We start from the raw sequence: 16890 nt of genomic DNA, 5'->3' as shown, positions 1-16890 counted from the left end.
GAAATGTTTAATGATTGCCTAGTGTGTACCATTCTTGTTCAACAAGAATGAACTCTCATATTGCTTGTGTAATTTTTAAATATTTTTAATTTTTAAAATGAAAGTATCTCAGTAAGGAGAAATTAAAAGGACGGAAAATCTCTACAGTACTTAAAAATGTAATCCTTTTATCTTCTTAATGTACCAGGGGTCAGAAACCTGTAAATGTAAGTAACTGAATTCGATAATTTTTTTAAATATGTTCTCCCTAACTCATTTTAAATCTTTCTTTTTCCAATCCTGGAGATGGAACCAGTGCTTTGTGCATGCCAGGCAAGAGCTCTAACTCTGAGTTACACCCTTACCCCTAAAATTCTCACTTTCCAGGTCTGAAACATACAGGAAAACAAACTGATTTCTTTATTTCCCCCTATAATACAGTTTCATTATCTTACACCAACACTTCTAAGGGTTGGGGTTGTGTGTTAAAGTCTAAAGTTCTCATTTGGGGCAATGCCAGTTATCAACAGATAAAAACACAGCATTTTTTATTCCTATACTTGAATATCCAAGAAAACAAACTTGGCCTTTATGAAGATCATTTTTCATGAAGTAACTATAATAGAGAAACATAACTTTGTCCCTTTAGTTGAGTCATTTTCCTGTCTTGGCCAGGTGACTCTCATAAGAGAAATCCTTTTATAAAATTTGATATTAAAGTAAGGCGGTTTAAACTCAACATTTTAATTTCACCCCCTGATTCTTAATATTGACAGGACCTTCACTACCTCAACAAGGAAGCCTTTTGATTCTTCCAACTATAGCTTACGAAAGACTTTCTTCTGCTTGCCTACTACTCTAGTGCCCTGTGACTTTCACCTGCTAACTCTGTGTCTGGCTCTGCATGGTATATATTATTTTCCCTATGGCAGCACTCTGTCCATCTCAAAATAGTTACTGGATCCTCATAAAGCCTGTTTTTCAGAATAAACATATCTAGTGCTTTTAACCTAAAGGAAACATCTGCCAATTAGCCAAGGAAAGTGTGAGAAAGTTACTTTCTCCACAACTAGACTGTTTTTGCAACTGAAACATACAAAAGCTGACCTCCACCTCAACGAACAGTATTCTTGATAATCATTACACATACTTTTTTCTGGCATTCTTGTTTGAAATAATATTCCTGTATGTATGTGGCATACACATTCCCTTCATTTATTCTTTGGAAAAAACCTTTCAAATAGGCACTTAGCTCATGTCACTTGGTTTTGCACCCAAAGAGCTTGTGCCTAAGGCTGCTTTATCACATGATTTTATTTGAACTACAGGTCATTTACTCCAAATTATGCTGTTTCATTCTTTTAAATTCACACCTGTTTCTCTTTTTTGGATCCCTAAGATATTAGGCAATGACTTAACCCATTTAAACTCATCCAATAAATCTTAATATATACATATAATTAGCAATGTTTCTCCATTAATTATAAGAATTTAGTCATCTTTTGAAATTGTTATCTACTCTGCATCTTTAGGAAACTAAGAGAAAAATAAAACTTTTAAATGTAGGTGCCCCATAGAAGACATCTAGCTAATTTATCTTGGTCCTTAGAAAAACCAAAATATTTAAATCCCTTAGGGGGAGTTGAAGATGAGATGAATATTCATTTTGCTTAGAAAATTATACCTAGGAATCCTTTTAAAAGTTTTCCTAGCTCCTGTCTGATTTCTGTCTCAGTTTTTCTACATGTGAAACAAATATAGTAAGAGCCTTGCTTTAATTATTTCACAGGGTTACTGTAAGAATTATGTGTAAGATAATATATAAAAACCTCACTTAATATCATAAAGTATAACACTATATAAGATATACTATTAATTACAATGCCATTTTACAAATCCCAATGCCTTTCAACACCAAGACATTTAAATTAAATTTTCTTTATTATCCTTTTATTTTAATCTCCTTTTCCCCCACCAACAAACATTTCAGTGTTATCTCTTACCATGGACTTTAACTGAAAATGCCAGCAAAGATTTACAAAAATTACAACCTAAGTAAATTCTGACATTGCATAAGCCCTGCCATCCTCTCAGACTAACTGCATTTTCCTTCCTTTTTTCATAAACTTTCCTATATTCTCCTGAAAAAAAAAATCAAGCTACATAGCAATATTATAGCAATTGTCACCACTATGGATATTTTAGTTATAGTTATCTACCTTAAAACTTTTACAAGTGGCCTTATGGCTTTTTGCCACAGATAAAAATACAGCATTACTCTAATCCCTCAACTGAGTCTTAAATTTTCTCACATTTTTGGAGCCCATAAACTGCAGGTCCATAATATGACTATAGTTACTGGAAATTTTTAATTTCAAAGCTTAATCCCTATTTACAGGAATGCAGATTTCCCAAAATGAGGACACAAAAGAAAGATTACTCTGAAAAAATAAGAAACAATATCCAGATGAACCAATGAACTCCATCTTTATGTACTTGCCTTTCTTCTTCTCAATCTCCCTTTCTTCCCCTTTCTCATTCACTACATTCCTCTCCCAGAATACAACAAATATTTACTGAGTGCCTTTAATATTCAAGACCTACATGCTAGGAAAACATCCAAGAACAAAACAGGCCAATCAAAAGAGAAGAACAAACACTAAACAAAACTTACACAGATAAATACATAATTTAAAATTACAATATCTGATATGACATAAAAGAATGAGAGGCAATATCTTTGAAGCCAGACAAGATTTGAATTACAAGGATTAAGGAAGTTTTCTCTAGAAAAATGATGCTAAGGCAGGGCCCAAAGGAGGCGTCAGAAGCACTCTGATCAAGACTGAAGAGAAATGCTTTATTGTTGAGAAGTCAACATCGTGAAGAATTTGGGGTAGGAAAGAATTTTGAAGATCCATGAAACTGACAGAAATCCAGTAGCTGGTGTCAAAAAGGATGGGAAGAAAACCAGGAGCCAATGCTGACAAGACAAGGATAGATTCTGCAGGGTCAGAGTTTTGTATGCTAAGAATTTGCTGTTTTGTTTTGTTTTGTCTTGTTTTGCTTTGTTTTAAATAAAGTATAATGAAAAACCAAGAAAAGGTGTCTAGTATAAGAAGAAAACAAGAAAAAGGTCTTTCTTGGATTCCAAAGAATAGTAAGAAGGATTTTTCCTACTATACAATAGATATGGAATTTAATCCTGAGTAGAAAAAAAGCACAAGGTGAAAAATACTAAATTCAAGACAGTGGTTACCAGTAACATGAAGAGAGAAAGATATAAAATTAGGAAGAACTTCAACTTCACTAATAGTTTTATTTCTTATAAATGCATAGATGTTTCTTATACTATTCTTGATACAGTTTAACATATTTGTATGAATAAGTTACCATAGGAAAAAAAATTTTTTTTTGTACCAGGGATTGAACTCAGGTCCTTGTGCTTGCGAATCAGGTTCCGGAACCACCGAACTAAATCCCCAGCCCCCACAAAAAATGTTTAATTAATGAATGCTAAGAATTCATTGGCTCTCCTCTCTCTCTTCTTTCCCGGACTTTTAAATCTTTTCAATTTTGAGATGAGCATAGCAGATTTTGGTATTTTTCCTCTTGTACACATTTTAGTTCTTGAGCCTTTATTCTCTGGACTTTTAATATCAGAGAACAAGGGTTTTTTAATTAGCTTATCTCTTCTTTTCACATATACTATAATCCTCATGGGTTCCCAACCATCACAGAGTTAACATGAAGATTAAATAAGATAAAACACAACAGTTAGCTGTAAGATCTCCATATATTTAATTATTTTTTTACTTACTATGGTCTAGTATTCTCAGTCCTAAATATACGCCAGAACATTAGAACTAAAAATGAGCTAAGTGTATAGGGCCAAATGATATGCTGGTATTTTGAACGCATATTTACTATATATATATATATACTCAAATACATATATACAACACTACACATATATGATATTTCCAATATTGAATTTATAGTTTTTGAAAAAGACACTTTCTGTGCTTGTTTAAGTATTAAATTACAAAATGTTACTTTAAGGCTTTTTTTTTAGTTGTTACTAAAAATGTGCATCTGAAGCAAAGGTTAAAATTCCGCATTTATTTGTGCACAATTGCTATTTAAGTCAAACATAGTATGATCATTAACTTCTAAGAATATCAATGATACATTCATTATTTATGGCTACATAAAACTTCAATATTATTCATTACAATCCATATTATGCTTTAAAGGCTCATTTTTATAATATCAAGTGATCTCTGCAAAACTTCTATCTTATAGAACTGAATATTGACATGAAAATTTCTGCTACAACGGGAGGAGCAGCCTTTTGTGGAAGAACATTATTAAAATCATATCTTTTCACTTAATTTCCTTTGTACAAATAGCACAGATCCTCTCATTTCTTCTTCCTACCAATTCACAAATACAATAAAAGCCATCTTTAGAGAAAGGTCTCTAAATTAAACATCACGATGAAATCAGTCCTGGGACCCCGAAAATAGCAGAACCTATGACAGTTTTTGTTACCCACAAGTCTGAAAAATAACTCATTGAATATTATGTGAATATTATACTTTAAATTACAATTAATTTTAACACCAGTGAACCCAGAATTTGCTGTTGTGGGAGGAAAAAGAGAAAGAAAAAAAACAGTTTATCACTCAAGATTCTGTAGTTTTTATTACTTGAGATTTAGACTTAGATTGTTTTAGTACTCATTCCTCTGTGCCCACTTCCTTGTTCTTAATCACAAATCTAATCATGTATTTTTATAAATATTCAAAATTAAATATATTTATCTACTTATGTAAATACCTTTCAGTTAACTTCTAGTGATAGCCTATGTAGAGATCTCATTAACAGACACATTCAGAACTTTTTAGATTTGTTCTAGCAGCTAATAAATTCATATTAGACTTAATTATTGAAATACATCAACATTCTACTCATTTAAAAATGGGTATAAAAGATTAATTTCATGTTTTATTTTACTTACCAAGCTCTGCCATTCCACCCCACTGCCTGAACAATATTATCAGTTCTTCGGATACTCATTCTTGCTAAGTAAAAGGATATTTCTTCTCTAGCTGGATTAATAATCAACTTTCTAGATAGTTCATTTGTAATTCTCTTCTGGTTAACCCTTAGCATTACAGCAGCTGTGTGCCCAACTCAAGCTAATCAATGTTATGAAGGGGGACGGAAAAGGGGAAATTTAATAATGCAGATGAAAAAAAAGTAAAACTAAAGCAGTTTAGACACATACACACACACACACACACACACACACACACACAAAAATCAGCCTTACTTTTTTACACTCACAGGTTATAACTCTTTGTTACACATTACAAGAGCATGTCATAAACACAGGAACAAGAAACATGAAGAGAAAAACCCAACAGGATTACAGCAACACCATCTAGCACATACTAGTCCATTTACTACTTACATGCAAAAAAAGCACAATTTGGCCCTGGGCTTGAGACAGTTTTCTCTTAGTAGAAGAGTCTGGCTTTCAAATTCTAAATGCCTCATCTCTCAACAGTTGCAGCATTAGGTCCCTTATCCTACAATAAATGTCATCTCAGGCTTTATGGCAATTTTCTGCAAATGTAATCTGTAAACTTGCAACAAAATAATCTGGGATGCTTATGAAAAATCAGGCACTTGAGTCCCACTTTAGAACTCCTAAGCACAAGATGACTCTTATGCACTTTAGAAATTTGGGAGATGTTGTTCTAGGACCATTTCAGACCTGATACTGAGACTTCAACACAATTCTTTGAGACTCAGAATTAATTTAATTTACTCTTGTTGTTTCACCTTGACTTTTTGCCAAGATTCTAGTAACTAAGATTCTATGACCCTTCAATGGCCTTGGTAATTTTCCAAAAGTAGACGACTCAGAAACTGGAACAGTCCTTTAACTCTAGTTGGTATCTGGGGTTACACTGTGGTTTCTGTATGGTTGTACTGTGGCCTAAATCTTTAAGTATCATTCGGTTGAGTTATTTTGGTTGTTGGTCTTGTTTTGCTTTGTTTACTTGATAAAACACGTTAAATTATTTTATGGCTTTCTTCTATAATGGACAGTATTTACTGGTGTCTATTGTTTAACCTTTAGGCTAATAATGCATGATCTCTGCTCTATTGACTTATTCCAGGGCTATTCCCATCTTAAATGACCCTTGCGCGTCTTGCTGTATACCTGCTATGATGGACAGGACTTGTGTAATCACATCCAGAGAAATTAAATAATAAACAAGTTAAAAAGTCAAATGACAGATACAGCAGTCAATGATCTCACAAATTGCTACAAGGGCCTATGTTCAAAGAGTAAAGGAAAAAATAATGATTATAGAAGGAAAGAAGAATCACTGAAAGCCCTTGAGAACTGAAAGAGCAGACTAGGTAAGCTAAATTTTAAATTTTTTTCATTCTAATCATTTGACTTTATTCTCATGAAATCTATTAAGAAAGGTCAACCAAAAGACAATTATTTAACCTGGGGAGAAGGTTAGAGTAACTAAAAAAATAACAAAAAAATAGCCCTGAACTATTATAATTCAGAAGACTTGCATCTCTCCTGGCCTTGCAGCTACTTAATAGATTTATGATCTGTCTCAACTTTTCTGTGCCTCAGTACCTCATTAACTGAAAGTAATAAATATGTACTGTATGTCCTATAGAGTTATTTTAAAACATGAAATAATCTGATTAGTTTTTATTAAAGACCTTTGAAACTATAAAAATATAAAATAATATAAATATAATACTATAGCTGCATAAATTGCTATATATTTTAAATATATGCAAAACATTGTAATTAACACATCTACAAAGGATATAAAATCAAGGGGATTTCTGTTGTTGCTGTTTTATATAATCTTACATTTTTTTTTTTCAGTACTCAGAATCGAACTTAGGACCTTGCACTTAACAGTCAGGCATGAAGCCACTGAGCTAAATCCCTGGGCCCTCATCTTACATTATTTTTTAAAGAAAAGTATAAACCATACGCATACACATAGATAAAAGAACAAACTAAAAGATTATAAAAGAGTAAATTTCTTTAGTATAAAATAATAAGGTAAAATTATGGTTTGTTTCTCTTCTATGTTTAGAGGAAGGGTAAAATTTCTGAATATTTTCGAAATCAATCCCAAAATAAATCACAACATTTATACTGATCTAACTATCACAGTCAATATTTGCTTTGAAATAGCTGCATTTAAATAATGTACAAATTTACAGCTATGAAATGCTCTGCTAAAGTACATTGCTTTTTTCAATCATGTATCAACTTACATCTCTCTAATAAAGTTCTACACATACAAAAATTAAGAAACAAAACTTAACTGTAACTGAAATTAAGTATTTAAATTGTCTGGATCCAGAATGGTTTGCAGATTTAGGATCCTTTCTCCAGTTAGGCTGGAGAGGGATGTGATTTTTGTTTTGTTTTGGGGGGGTACTGGGGATTGAACTTGGGTCCTTGCGCTTGTGAGGCAGGCAGCAGAACCACTGAGCTAAATCTCCAGCCCTGGTTTTTGTTTTTGTTTTTGTTTTTGTTTTGGTACCGGGGATTGAACTCAGGTCCTTGTGCTTGCAAGGCAGGCCACCGAACCACTGAGCTAAATCCCCGGCTCCAGCCCTGTTTTTAATAGAAGAAATAAAAAGCTCAATTTATTTAATATAGAGCCTTAATAGTTAACAAAAAATCTTATCTGAATCCCACTACCACATGCTAGGTTTGTTCTATCTCCTTTCAACCACTAAAATAACGTGCACAAATCAAACATGTTCCTATAATTTTTTTCATTCTTCCTTTGAATTCGTGTTTTTATATTTAAACAAGCAAATGAAACCTTTTATCTCTGTCTAAGCAATTCAGTTACCTTGGGCAAGTCACTTGAATCCACTCTCACTTTTCTTGTTTGTCAGAGATGAGAATTTGACTAGATGATCACTAAAGTCCTTAAACTCTGAAATTTCATATTATGATGTCAAGTCTATGAGATATCTACAGTATATTAAAGTCACACATTTCAAAAGAATGCAGGCTACAAAAATAAGGATGGTTGTCTGAAAAAGAAAAAGACTCAAAATTAAAAGAGTTTAAAAATCTCAACCTCCTGGACCAAGGCCACCTTCAATCACACAAGGGTTGTCTGGGACAGTGAAGAAGAAAAAATATTTTTCAAAAAATATTATAATAAAGTTTCATAGATCTCCCAAAGAAAGTCTTTTTTTTTCTTTTCTTTTCTTTTTTTTATGTTTGGTGGTTGGTTGGTTGGTTTTTTGCTTAAGAAAGAAACAATATACTATGCCTACATTTTCTCCAGTTTTTAATGCATGTGTGCAAAAACTACACAGACACACACACAACCACTAGTGTTGGTACAGAGGGAAAACAGAAGCCATTCGTTTTGCTGAAATAAAAGTATTTTAAATCTAGAGAAAGTGATTTGGTTTTGAGGATTTTTTAAAAAATAACACTGTATTCAATCCTTTTCCATCACCTCCTCTGAACACAAAACCCCCAATAGCTCTTAAAACTGTAGCATTTTCTTTTGTACATAGAGAAAAATTTGTGTTGCTGTTGCAGCAACATCTAAATAGTTTCCTGTAAACTTTCTGCAATGGAAGTCATAGAATTTATGATAAAACCCTGTAGAGTGGTGAAACAAATTTATTTCGTATTTATCATTCATTTTATTCAGTGTGCATTTGAAGGAAAACCTTTTAAGAGCACCAATAATGTGAGAAAGCTACAACAACTAAATTTATTGTTAAGTATCACATCACTGGTCCTCCTGGGAGTTCAGGAAGAAAGCTTAAATCACATTTCCTAACACATTGGAGAGCTTCCCAGAGATGTGATGGCCCACAGAGGCAAACCATCCAAAGAACACTGGAATCTCAGGGATAGTGACAAAGAAATATCACTTTGTTTAATAGAAGCAAATTGGAGTTGTGCTTTCATTTTTTTAGCAAAGTACAAACTCTTTCTTACCCCATTTTTTTCCTTTCCTTCCCCCACCCCCTCCTGTTTCACCTGACTAAACTGCAGGTATTTGTTCCATCACCTGACTTACGGGCTGGCTAGAAATATTAGAAAAAAAACAATCTACCATTGTTACATGAGACAACAACCTTTCATGTCCTTGAAGCTCACCATGACCTTTCATCTTTCCTATCCCCAATGGTCTTTCCTAACAACTAAAACTACACTCAGTTGGGCTGAATTCCAGATTGTCATAAAAAAGAACTCTGTCCTTTCAAAACAAAACCAATTTTTACACCAAGGTGGGGGAGAAACACAAGTCCATTGTTCCCTCACAGATGGAAGTTGGAGTTACTAAGGCAACTGCTCTAATCCTCCTTTTTACCACCTTTTTCACATCACTGGCCTATCAAGTATGCTACCTTTTAACTCATAAGCTCAAAAGCTGGTAGTCTAACTGGCTGCCCTAATTAACTACGATTTTCACACTACAGACAACATGATGAGCTAATCGAAATTTGCAAAATAATGACGTACCTCCAGCAAATATTCCTCCTCCTGAGGCCCAGTCTTAGAATAACAATAATGAGACCATTATTAGAGAAGGGCATTAAAATGCTGCACTGCTGCTAAACAGAGAACTTAATTGTTCTGGTCTTGTCCATTAAATCAACAACCTATTGTTGTGGACTTGAAAAATAAAGGACTGGAGAATGGGTGCCATGATGATTGGTCTGTGCAGGCCATACCGGCACTCTGTAGAATTGTTTCCTTTTGAAATTCTTGATGGACTAGTAGTTTTGTTTAAAAGTAACATAAAAGGCGATTGTCTGGATAAAAGTCCTATTTATTGAAATCCTTAGAAGCAGTTGCATGGATTTGTTCGTGACCCCTGAGATAAAAACATAGTGACCATAATAACATCATTTGTAGAGAGGCTGTTACCACTGCACAGTAACATAAGATAAGAGACAGTCTTTTCTAGCTACAGTAGGAAGGAAGGAAGTACTTCTGAGCAGAAAGCAAGAATGATAAAAGGTCAAATACTGGATAAAGCTCATTAATCTATGAAAGGGAGACTTTTAAAAATAATGCTAATTTAAGAATTCTGTACAATTGCTACAGATGTAAGCACATGTAAAAAGCACACAACTTTTTTTTTCTTTTTTTTTCTTTTTTTTCCCACTTTTGAGTTTTTATCCTTTGGTGGAAGACAATTAAAATAAAATGATTATTAAATAACTGCAACAAGATGTCTTGGGACAATCTAGAGAACAAAAAACCCTAAGGTTTCCAGGTAATTATTCTCATGGTCATCCTCAGTCTATAGCAAGAATAATAAAATACTGGCGTTAAAGGTTAACTAGTGTAGGATTCTTAGCAGTAGAAAAGCACTATTTACACACTGTAAAAGTGTCTCCTATATGCAGCCACAGTACATGTTTTCTGTAACGTCAAGCCAAGATTTTAGTGTGGGGGTGGGAGTGTACCTTTTTGTTAGAGAGTATTTGGGGTTGGGTCTGTTTGTTTTTCACCGAGTGAAATTTGCATTATATAAAAATGTATTAAATTGTAAATAAGACCTCTTGCTTCATTCAATCTGTGCTTTGCTTCATTTATCTTCATCTTGTTAGGCTAAATTAATTAACAATCTCACTGTTGCACACTTTCTCTTTTCATTACATCAAATAATGGCCTGTATACGGAGAAAGCGCTCACCACGGGAATTCTGTAACTCTACCGCTAAGAAGAGTTTCTGTGTATCAACATAGCAATATTTGTCATTTAAGCATTTATTAAATATACTTTTTATTGTTAACAATTAAACTGTTAAATCTTTAACATATCAATAAAAAATCATTTTTAAAAAACTAAAAAAAAGTTTCAAGATACTTTAAAAAGAAAAAGAAAAATATATTATATGTCCACAACCAGGTTTCACTGTCCATTTCATCTAAAATAAAAAGAAATATATGCAAATTTGGCAGGTGTGTTTTCACAAATACAACATCATACTACATAAAAAGCTTGAAAGACATAACCCAACCTGTTCTGCTCCTTGCTTTGGAATGTCTAACATGTTATAAATGGATGATTACAATTTCATTGGTAAACCATTATTTTAAATCTATAAGAGTGAAATATGTTAAACTCTTTGGTAAGTTTTCTTTTTTCCATGAAACACTGTGGCATCTGGAATTATGTAAATGAACAAAATAGTAAAGCCCTTTTTAATCTTTTCCTTGATCAACCAGTGCTTCTTTCTCCAATCACAGCTTTGTGCGTGATATCTTTCCGCTAGCATTTCTTATTTAATTAAAACAGACACTGACAGAAGGACATGGATTAGTACTGTAATGATGCATTTACTTAGATTAATCGGGGGCTCCTTTTAGAGTAATGGCTTAAACAAAGAACAAAAGGAAATTGTTATGAAACAGCCTTTTATCCCAGGCAAAGGTCCCATTATGAGGTTTTTAATTTTGTCAGCTTCTGTTATATTCTGTCTTGCTAGTGGAACATGAGAAGTGCTTTTACCCCCAATAAAGCCAGTTATTATAAAAACAGCCATTAAAGCTGCAAATTAAAATGTCTGATTTTAAAACAGGTTACTTAGCTTTCAGAATCCTCTAATTAGCATGTTGTGCATTGTTGTGAGGAAAAGAAGACAAAAATGCTAATGACCTACCGCCAGGTGACCACACTGCTGTGCAAAATAATAAGGACCTTTCCAAGTAATATGATGAATTAACCAAGAACAGGTCCCCCATCCAACATGCTTATTCCAAGTGCAGCTCCAGATAAATGGAAGGCCATAACTATTCAGAGGTGTTCAGCAATGCTCTGCCTCTGTCCAGAGGACTTCCAGACAGCTAGTTTTTATGTAATCACTAAAGAAGCAGACTTCTTTCACCCACAAAAGAATGTAAATAAAATATAATACAAATAGTCTAAAAATTAGAAAAGACAACAGTCATCTGATTTCAGAGCACAAGAAACAAGTTTTTAAAAAGTATGTCCCTAACAAAACTACCTCTGCCTCTTTTCAGCCAACTTTTTTCCTTCTTGAATAAGTTGGGTTTGCAGAATATAAATAGAACTAAAGTCTGCAAGCTCAATCTTTACTCACAATAATTTTTACGCTATGTTGTCTTTAGTGGACAAAAGGAAAACTGAGTTTTGCTTTTCTGAGCCTTATTTTTCCCCATTTTACTGACTGTGCTCAAACTTACTTCTTTCTAGTCATAAATTTCTCTCAATAAAGGACACACAATCAAATAACCATATACAGAGTTTTGTCATTGTGTGAACACCATAGACTGTACTTAAATAACAATAGGTAAGACACTATGAGGTGACATACTCTTATGGGATCATCATCATATATGTGGTCCATCATTGCCCAAAAATTCATCATACAGCACATGATTATTGTCATTTCTTTCCTACTATTATGGACAACTAAATTAGATAGACAGGGATGCTCTCTCCAGGGAATCGGTGCAGAAGACAAAAACACATCAAAACCGTCACGAGAGACATATTCTGAAGAAGACCAGGCCTGAAGATGGAGATGCGACGGCCAGGCCTGCATGCTTCCCTAAGAGATAAACAGCAATTTGAGTTTTTACTATAATCAGCAATACCCGGTCCAATAAGGTCAGATGAGAATCAGATACCTAGGCAGTTGACCAGAACATAGGACTCATCCTGCCATCCTTCCTGTCCCTTTCCAAAAAAAAATCGTTTATTTCTAAGTTATAAACTATAGATAATGATGCTAGGCGTACATTCTTGCTATATACCTCGCTTCCATACTGGATCAATACATATTAGCTAAGTCATGAACCTGTGATGCTATTGGTTGACTGAAATACGACTCATATTATATCCACCTTCTGATTTTACTCTATAAAACATTCTTGGAAAAAATAGTTTCTGTGGCAACCCACTTTTAGAATCACCCCCCTCTCTCAAGAGCTTTCTCTCAATAAACCTTTCCTACCTTGAAACTCTTTGTCTTTGAAATTCATTCTTTGATATTCAGGGGACACAGACTGGAAACATCTGACATCTAGCAGATTGGAAATTATTTTTCCCCTGTCACACTACTATTAACCCAATTACTTTCCCTACTTGTATTTTCTGCCTTATCTTTTTCTATGGACTATATGATTAGATAAATATGGCTTGGGAATATCTTGAGAATTACCCACAGAGAAAATTTACTGAAGTCTTGCACAAGTATCACTGAATGGCTTGCTCTAGGAATTTCCAGAAACCCATGTGAAACAGTTATTGTCACAGGAATGGGAAGAAATCACTCAGGATCATCAGTAACATTTGCCCAATGTGTCCTTTGAAAAAGAATTAAATTAATATTTTATTAAATATCTATGGCCACAAGCACGTTGCAGGTTTGATCATCCTAAAATCTAGTGAAAACAATGAGCATACTTAACTCGTGTGTTTACAGGTCAGCTGGGCATGTCTCTGGTTTTAGCTGAGCTTAGTAACATATTTTATAGTAGGATACTAAACTGTGGCTGATCTAGGATGGCCTTGGCTAGGACAAATGGATTAACTAATTATTTCATGTTTTGTCCTTCACAGGTTTGTTATTCTGTGGTGACAAGTGTATGAACAGAAATGCTGAAGTATAAACTGGGTATCATGGCATAGACCTGTAATCCTAGCTACTCTGGAGGCTGATGCAGAAAGACTGCTTTGCTAAAGACAAAGGGAGGGGTGGGGGGAGATAAAAGCACAAGTACCTTTACAAGCTTCAATCTGTATCACATTTATTATTATCCCATTAACCAAGGCAAGTTACATGATTGATCCTGGAGACTAGGGGTGAGCGTGAATGCCTTGTCAAGAGTAGGACACTGAGAAATTTCATAACCAAGGCTGTGAATATAGGGAAAGATGAAGACTTGGAGCCTTTAAAACATCAGTCTTAACAAAGAAGGTCATTTTTATGATTCTCAATGTTCTTCAGCAGAAGCTTTTCATTCCATTCTAACTAAAAATGTTCTCGACAGCTACTCAAAATTGGGACCATTTTTATTTTAATATGTGAGATAAACTTCTTTACAAATTTTTACAAACAACCCCATCACATCTCATCTCCATTGATTTACAATTTTAAAAATGTGAATATGAAGCTAAACCTAAAATATGAACACAAGTTCACCATTTATGTCTATATACTGATTTATTATGAATCAGTTATACCTTAGACGACTTCAAAACTACAACCTTTTGTGTCTCAGAAGCCTTTCTTCAACATATACAAGCAACTAAGTTTAAGGAGATATTCAATGGATGCTGAACTCAGAATGTTCATCATCACTATATCTCAGGAAGTATAGACAATTTCATTCCATAGAATACCAGAAAACATTATGTGATAGTCTTGTACTACCACAGACACATCAACAGCAGCAGAGTTAAGAAAACTTTTAAGCCCACTCTCTGCAGCCACATCCTCACTGTTCTTCAAATATCTTTATAAAAAAGAAAAACATAGAAAATTGGTTTGAAGGCACTACATGTGAAGGTACCCTAGATTAAGATGATTAAACAGCTCATTTTAAGCTCCAGAAATTCTCTGGTTTTGACCATAAAAAGCAAAAGGAAAGCATTCACAATGGCTCTACCAGTTTCTCAGAGTTAATCTGGCAGAGACCCTACACACAGTATTAGGGAAATATGTAGTGCCAGTTACCAGTCCTTTCACTCACATACTTATCTAGTAGGAGAAACAATGATTACTAGGCAGAATTCCTCAACCCTGTAGCAAGGGAAATACTATCCTATAGCAGCATTCAACAGTTATTCCTCTGAGTAATTAAAATAACCATTGAAGTGGATCTCCAAAAGGGGCCTTCAGCCATTCCTTCATCTAAGACAGCACTGACACTGAGGGCTGCCAAAGCTGGCACTAAAACCTGAGGAAAAAGAAATAAAGTCCAGCAAGACCCAATCTTGATTCCAAACATGTTAAAAACAAATCAAAACACTATGGAGAAAACAATCTTAATAATGACCCAATTTGTGAAAGAAAAACATAGTGTAATAAAATATTTTTAAATCTCATTTGCTTTCTCACTTTCATTTATAGCCTATTTTAATAATAATTTTGTTTTAAAGCAAAGCCTAAATTACAGTTTGCCTTTCATCAAAAAGGATGATACCAGGCAAGAATGGAGTTTGTACTGGTTTTCTAGTGCTTTGATCAACCAAATCCTCTCACCTGATCTTTGGAAAGTATCAAGTATTAAAGCAGTGATCCAAGGCCATGGAACATGACAAAGGTAACAACAGGTCCATATAAGAATCAAGACAAGCATTGTGCCCTCATTAACCCTAGGTTCTAAACAAACAAGAGCCATGTTCAGAGAGTTGTACTAATTCTTTTCAATGGAAGCCTTTGGATTTAACTCAAAATGTCCTTTACGAAATCTCTTTACTTTGATAGGAAAAGAGAAAGAGAAACAAAAGCATGCAGATATCAGAAAAGAAAAAGGCCAAAGAGAAAAAGATGGAAAATGAAAACCAGTCACCTCAGAACAGTGTCTCGGCATATCTAGTACCTAGTACAGAGTACACACTCAAGTACTATGTGTTAATTTAAACTGCCATACGTTTAGTAAAATAAGACTAGAAGACAGCATGATCATTTTTAAGAAATCACAACACTAGCTATCTCAGATATTCAGAGTTCCTAAAATTTGTGTTAAACTATTTTCTATAGAATGAAATGAAATGTGTGTTAAATTACATGTGACACCACACCAACTTCCTCAGATTTTATAGAGATAAAAAAAGACTAAAATTAATCCCAAGAAGAGTTTTGGAGTAAGAATGACATCATAAATGGCTGAATGCAACCTGAAGGTAATTGTGAGGTGTGAAGGAAAAGCTCTACTATTTTGCTTTGATAAAAGGGCACTAGGTACATTAATGGACCCAGAATTTAGGTCTTACGTGATGCTTAGGTCCAACTTGGGTTCAAGAATCATCGTCTCTGTTCAGTTAATCCCTTCTCTGATAATTAATATCTTCCCTAACAAAATCCTGCTATCTTCTTAATCCCAAAGGATTACATCACCAGTATGCCAAAAAATAATCAAACATAATCACCAAAATAATTGCACTGCTATTAAAAAGACATACAGGCGATCTCCATGCTTCCTTTTCCTCTATCCCTAAATCCCCTCCCCACTCAACCTCTCAATTTCCAAACAACCACAACAAAAACTTAGATATCTTAAATTGGTGTTTCAAAATCCTTTAAGGTTAAAGATAATTTTCTTACCAATTACAGTTCAAGCATAAATTTCAAAAGCCTTTAAAGGAGGGTAATGCCATTTTTTTTAGCTGAAATGTTTATAACTCTCAACTCACATTACAAAGCTAAATATTCTAAATTCCATAACAAAATCAAGTCACTATAAGAAAAAAAAACTATGACTAATCTCTCTTATGAACACGGATGTTAAATCTTTTAAATTTGAACTAATTCTACAGTAAATGAAAATGCATTGAGAAAGAGTAGATCCCAGTTATGCTGGATAATTCTGAAAAAAAATTGCCAATAATACCATATTCACAAATTAAGAAAAACATTATAAACTTCCAAATAGATTCTATAGATTTCTATAGATATAGAAAAAAACAGAAGTTCACAGTTAGTGTTAAGATGTTAAGTGTTAAGGGCTGGGGATTTAGCTCAGTGGACTGGCGCCTGCTTTGCAAATGCAGAGACCCAAGTTCAATTCCCCAGGACCCCCCCAAAAAAAGATATTAAGTGTTAAGATGTGTTCCCATAGAAGACAGGGAGTTGTGGAGGGATGGGAAAATGTTGG

General features: G+C 34.0%; 1 protein-coding gene across 10 annotated transcripts in view; it reads right to left on the bottom strand.

Moving 5' to 3' along the window:
- Sox6 (SRY-box transcription factor 6) overlaps positions 1 to 16890 on the bottom strand; it is a 557563-nt gene that overhangs the window by 374404 nt on the left and 166269 nt on the right. Inside the window, exon 1 of one of the 10 annotated variants that reach the window (XM_010615189.2) lies at positions 15276 to 15347. The exons of 3 other annotated variants lie outside the window; for them this stretch is intronic. The gene's annotated coding sequence lies outside the window, so the exon portion shown is untranslated. Of the gene's footprint in view, positions 1 to 5002; positions 5075 to 7907; positions 7971 to 9165; positions 9208 to 15275; positions 15348 to 16890 lie in introns of those variants that run through there. 6 more of the 10 variants (XM_010615194.2, XM_010615199.2, XM_010615184.3 and 3 more) reach the window with 6 other exon arrangements.

This window comes from Fukomys damarensis, unplaced genomic scaffold, assembly GCF_012274545.1.
Source record: "Fukomys damarensis isolate Sample0158 unplaced genomic scaffold, DMR_v1.0_HiC HiC_scaffold_16, whole genome shotgun sequence".
NCBI lineage: Eukaryota > Metazoa > Chordata > Mammalia > Rodentia > Bathyergidae > Fukomys > Fukomys damarensis.
Note: the sequence above shows the minus strand (reverse complement) of the source record. Positions and strands in the feature narration are given on the sequence as shown.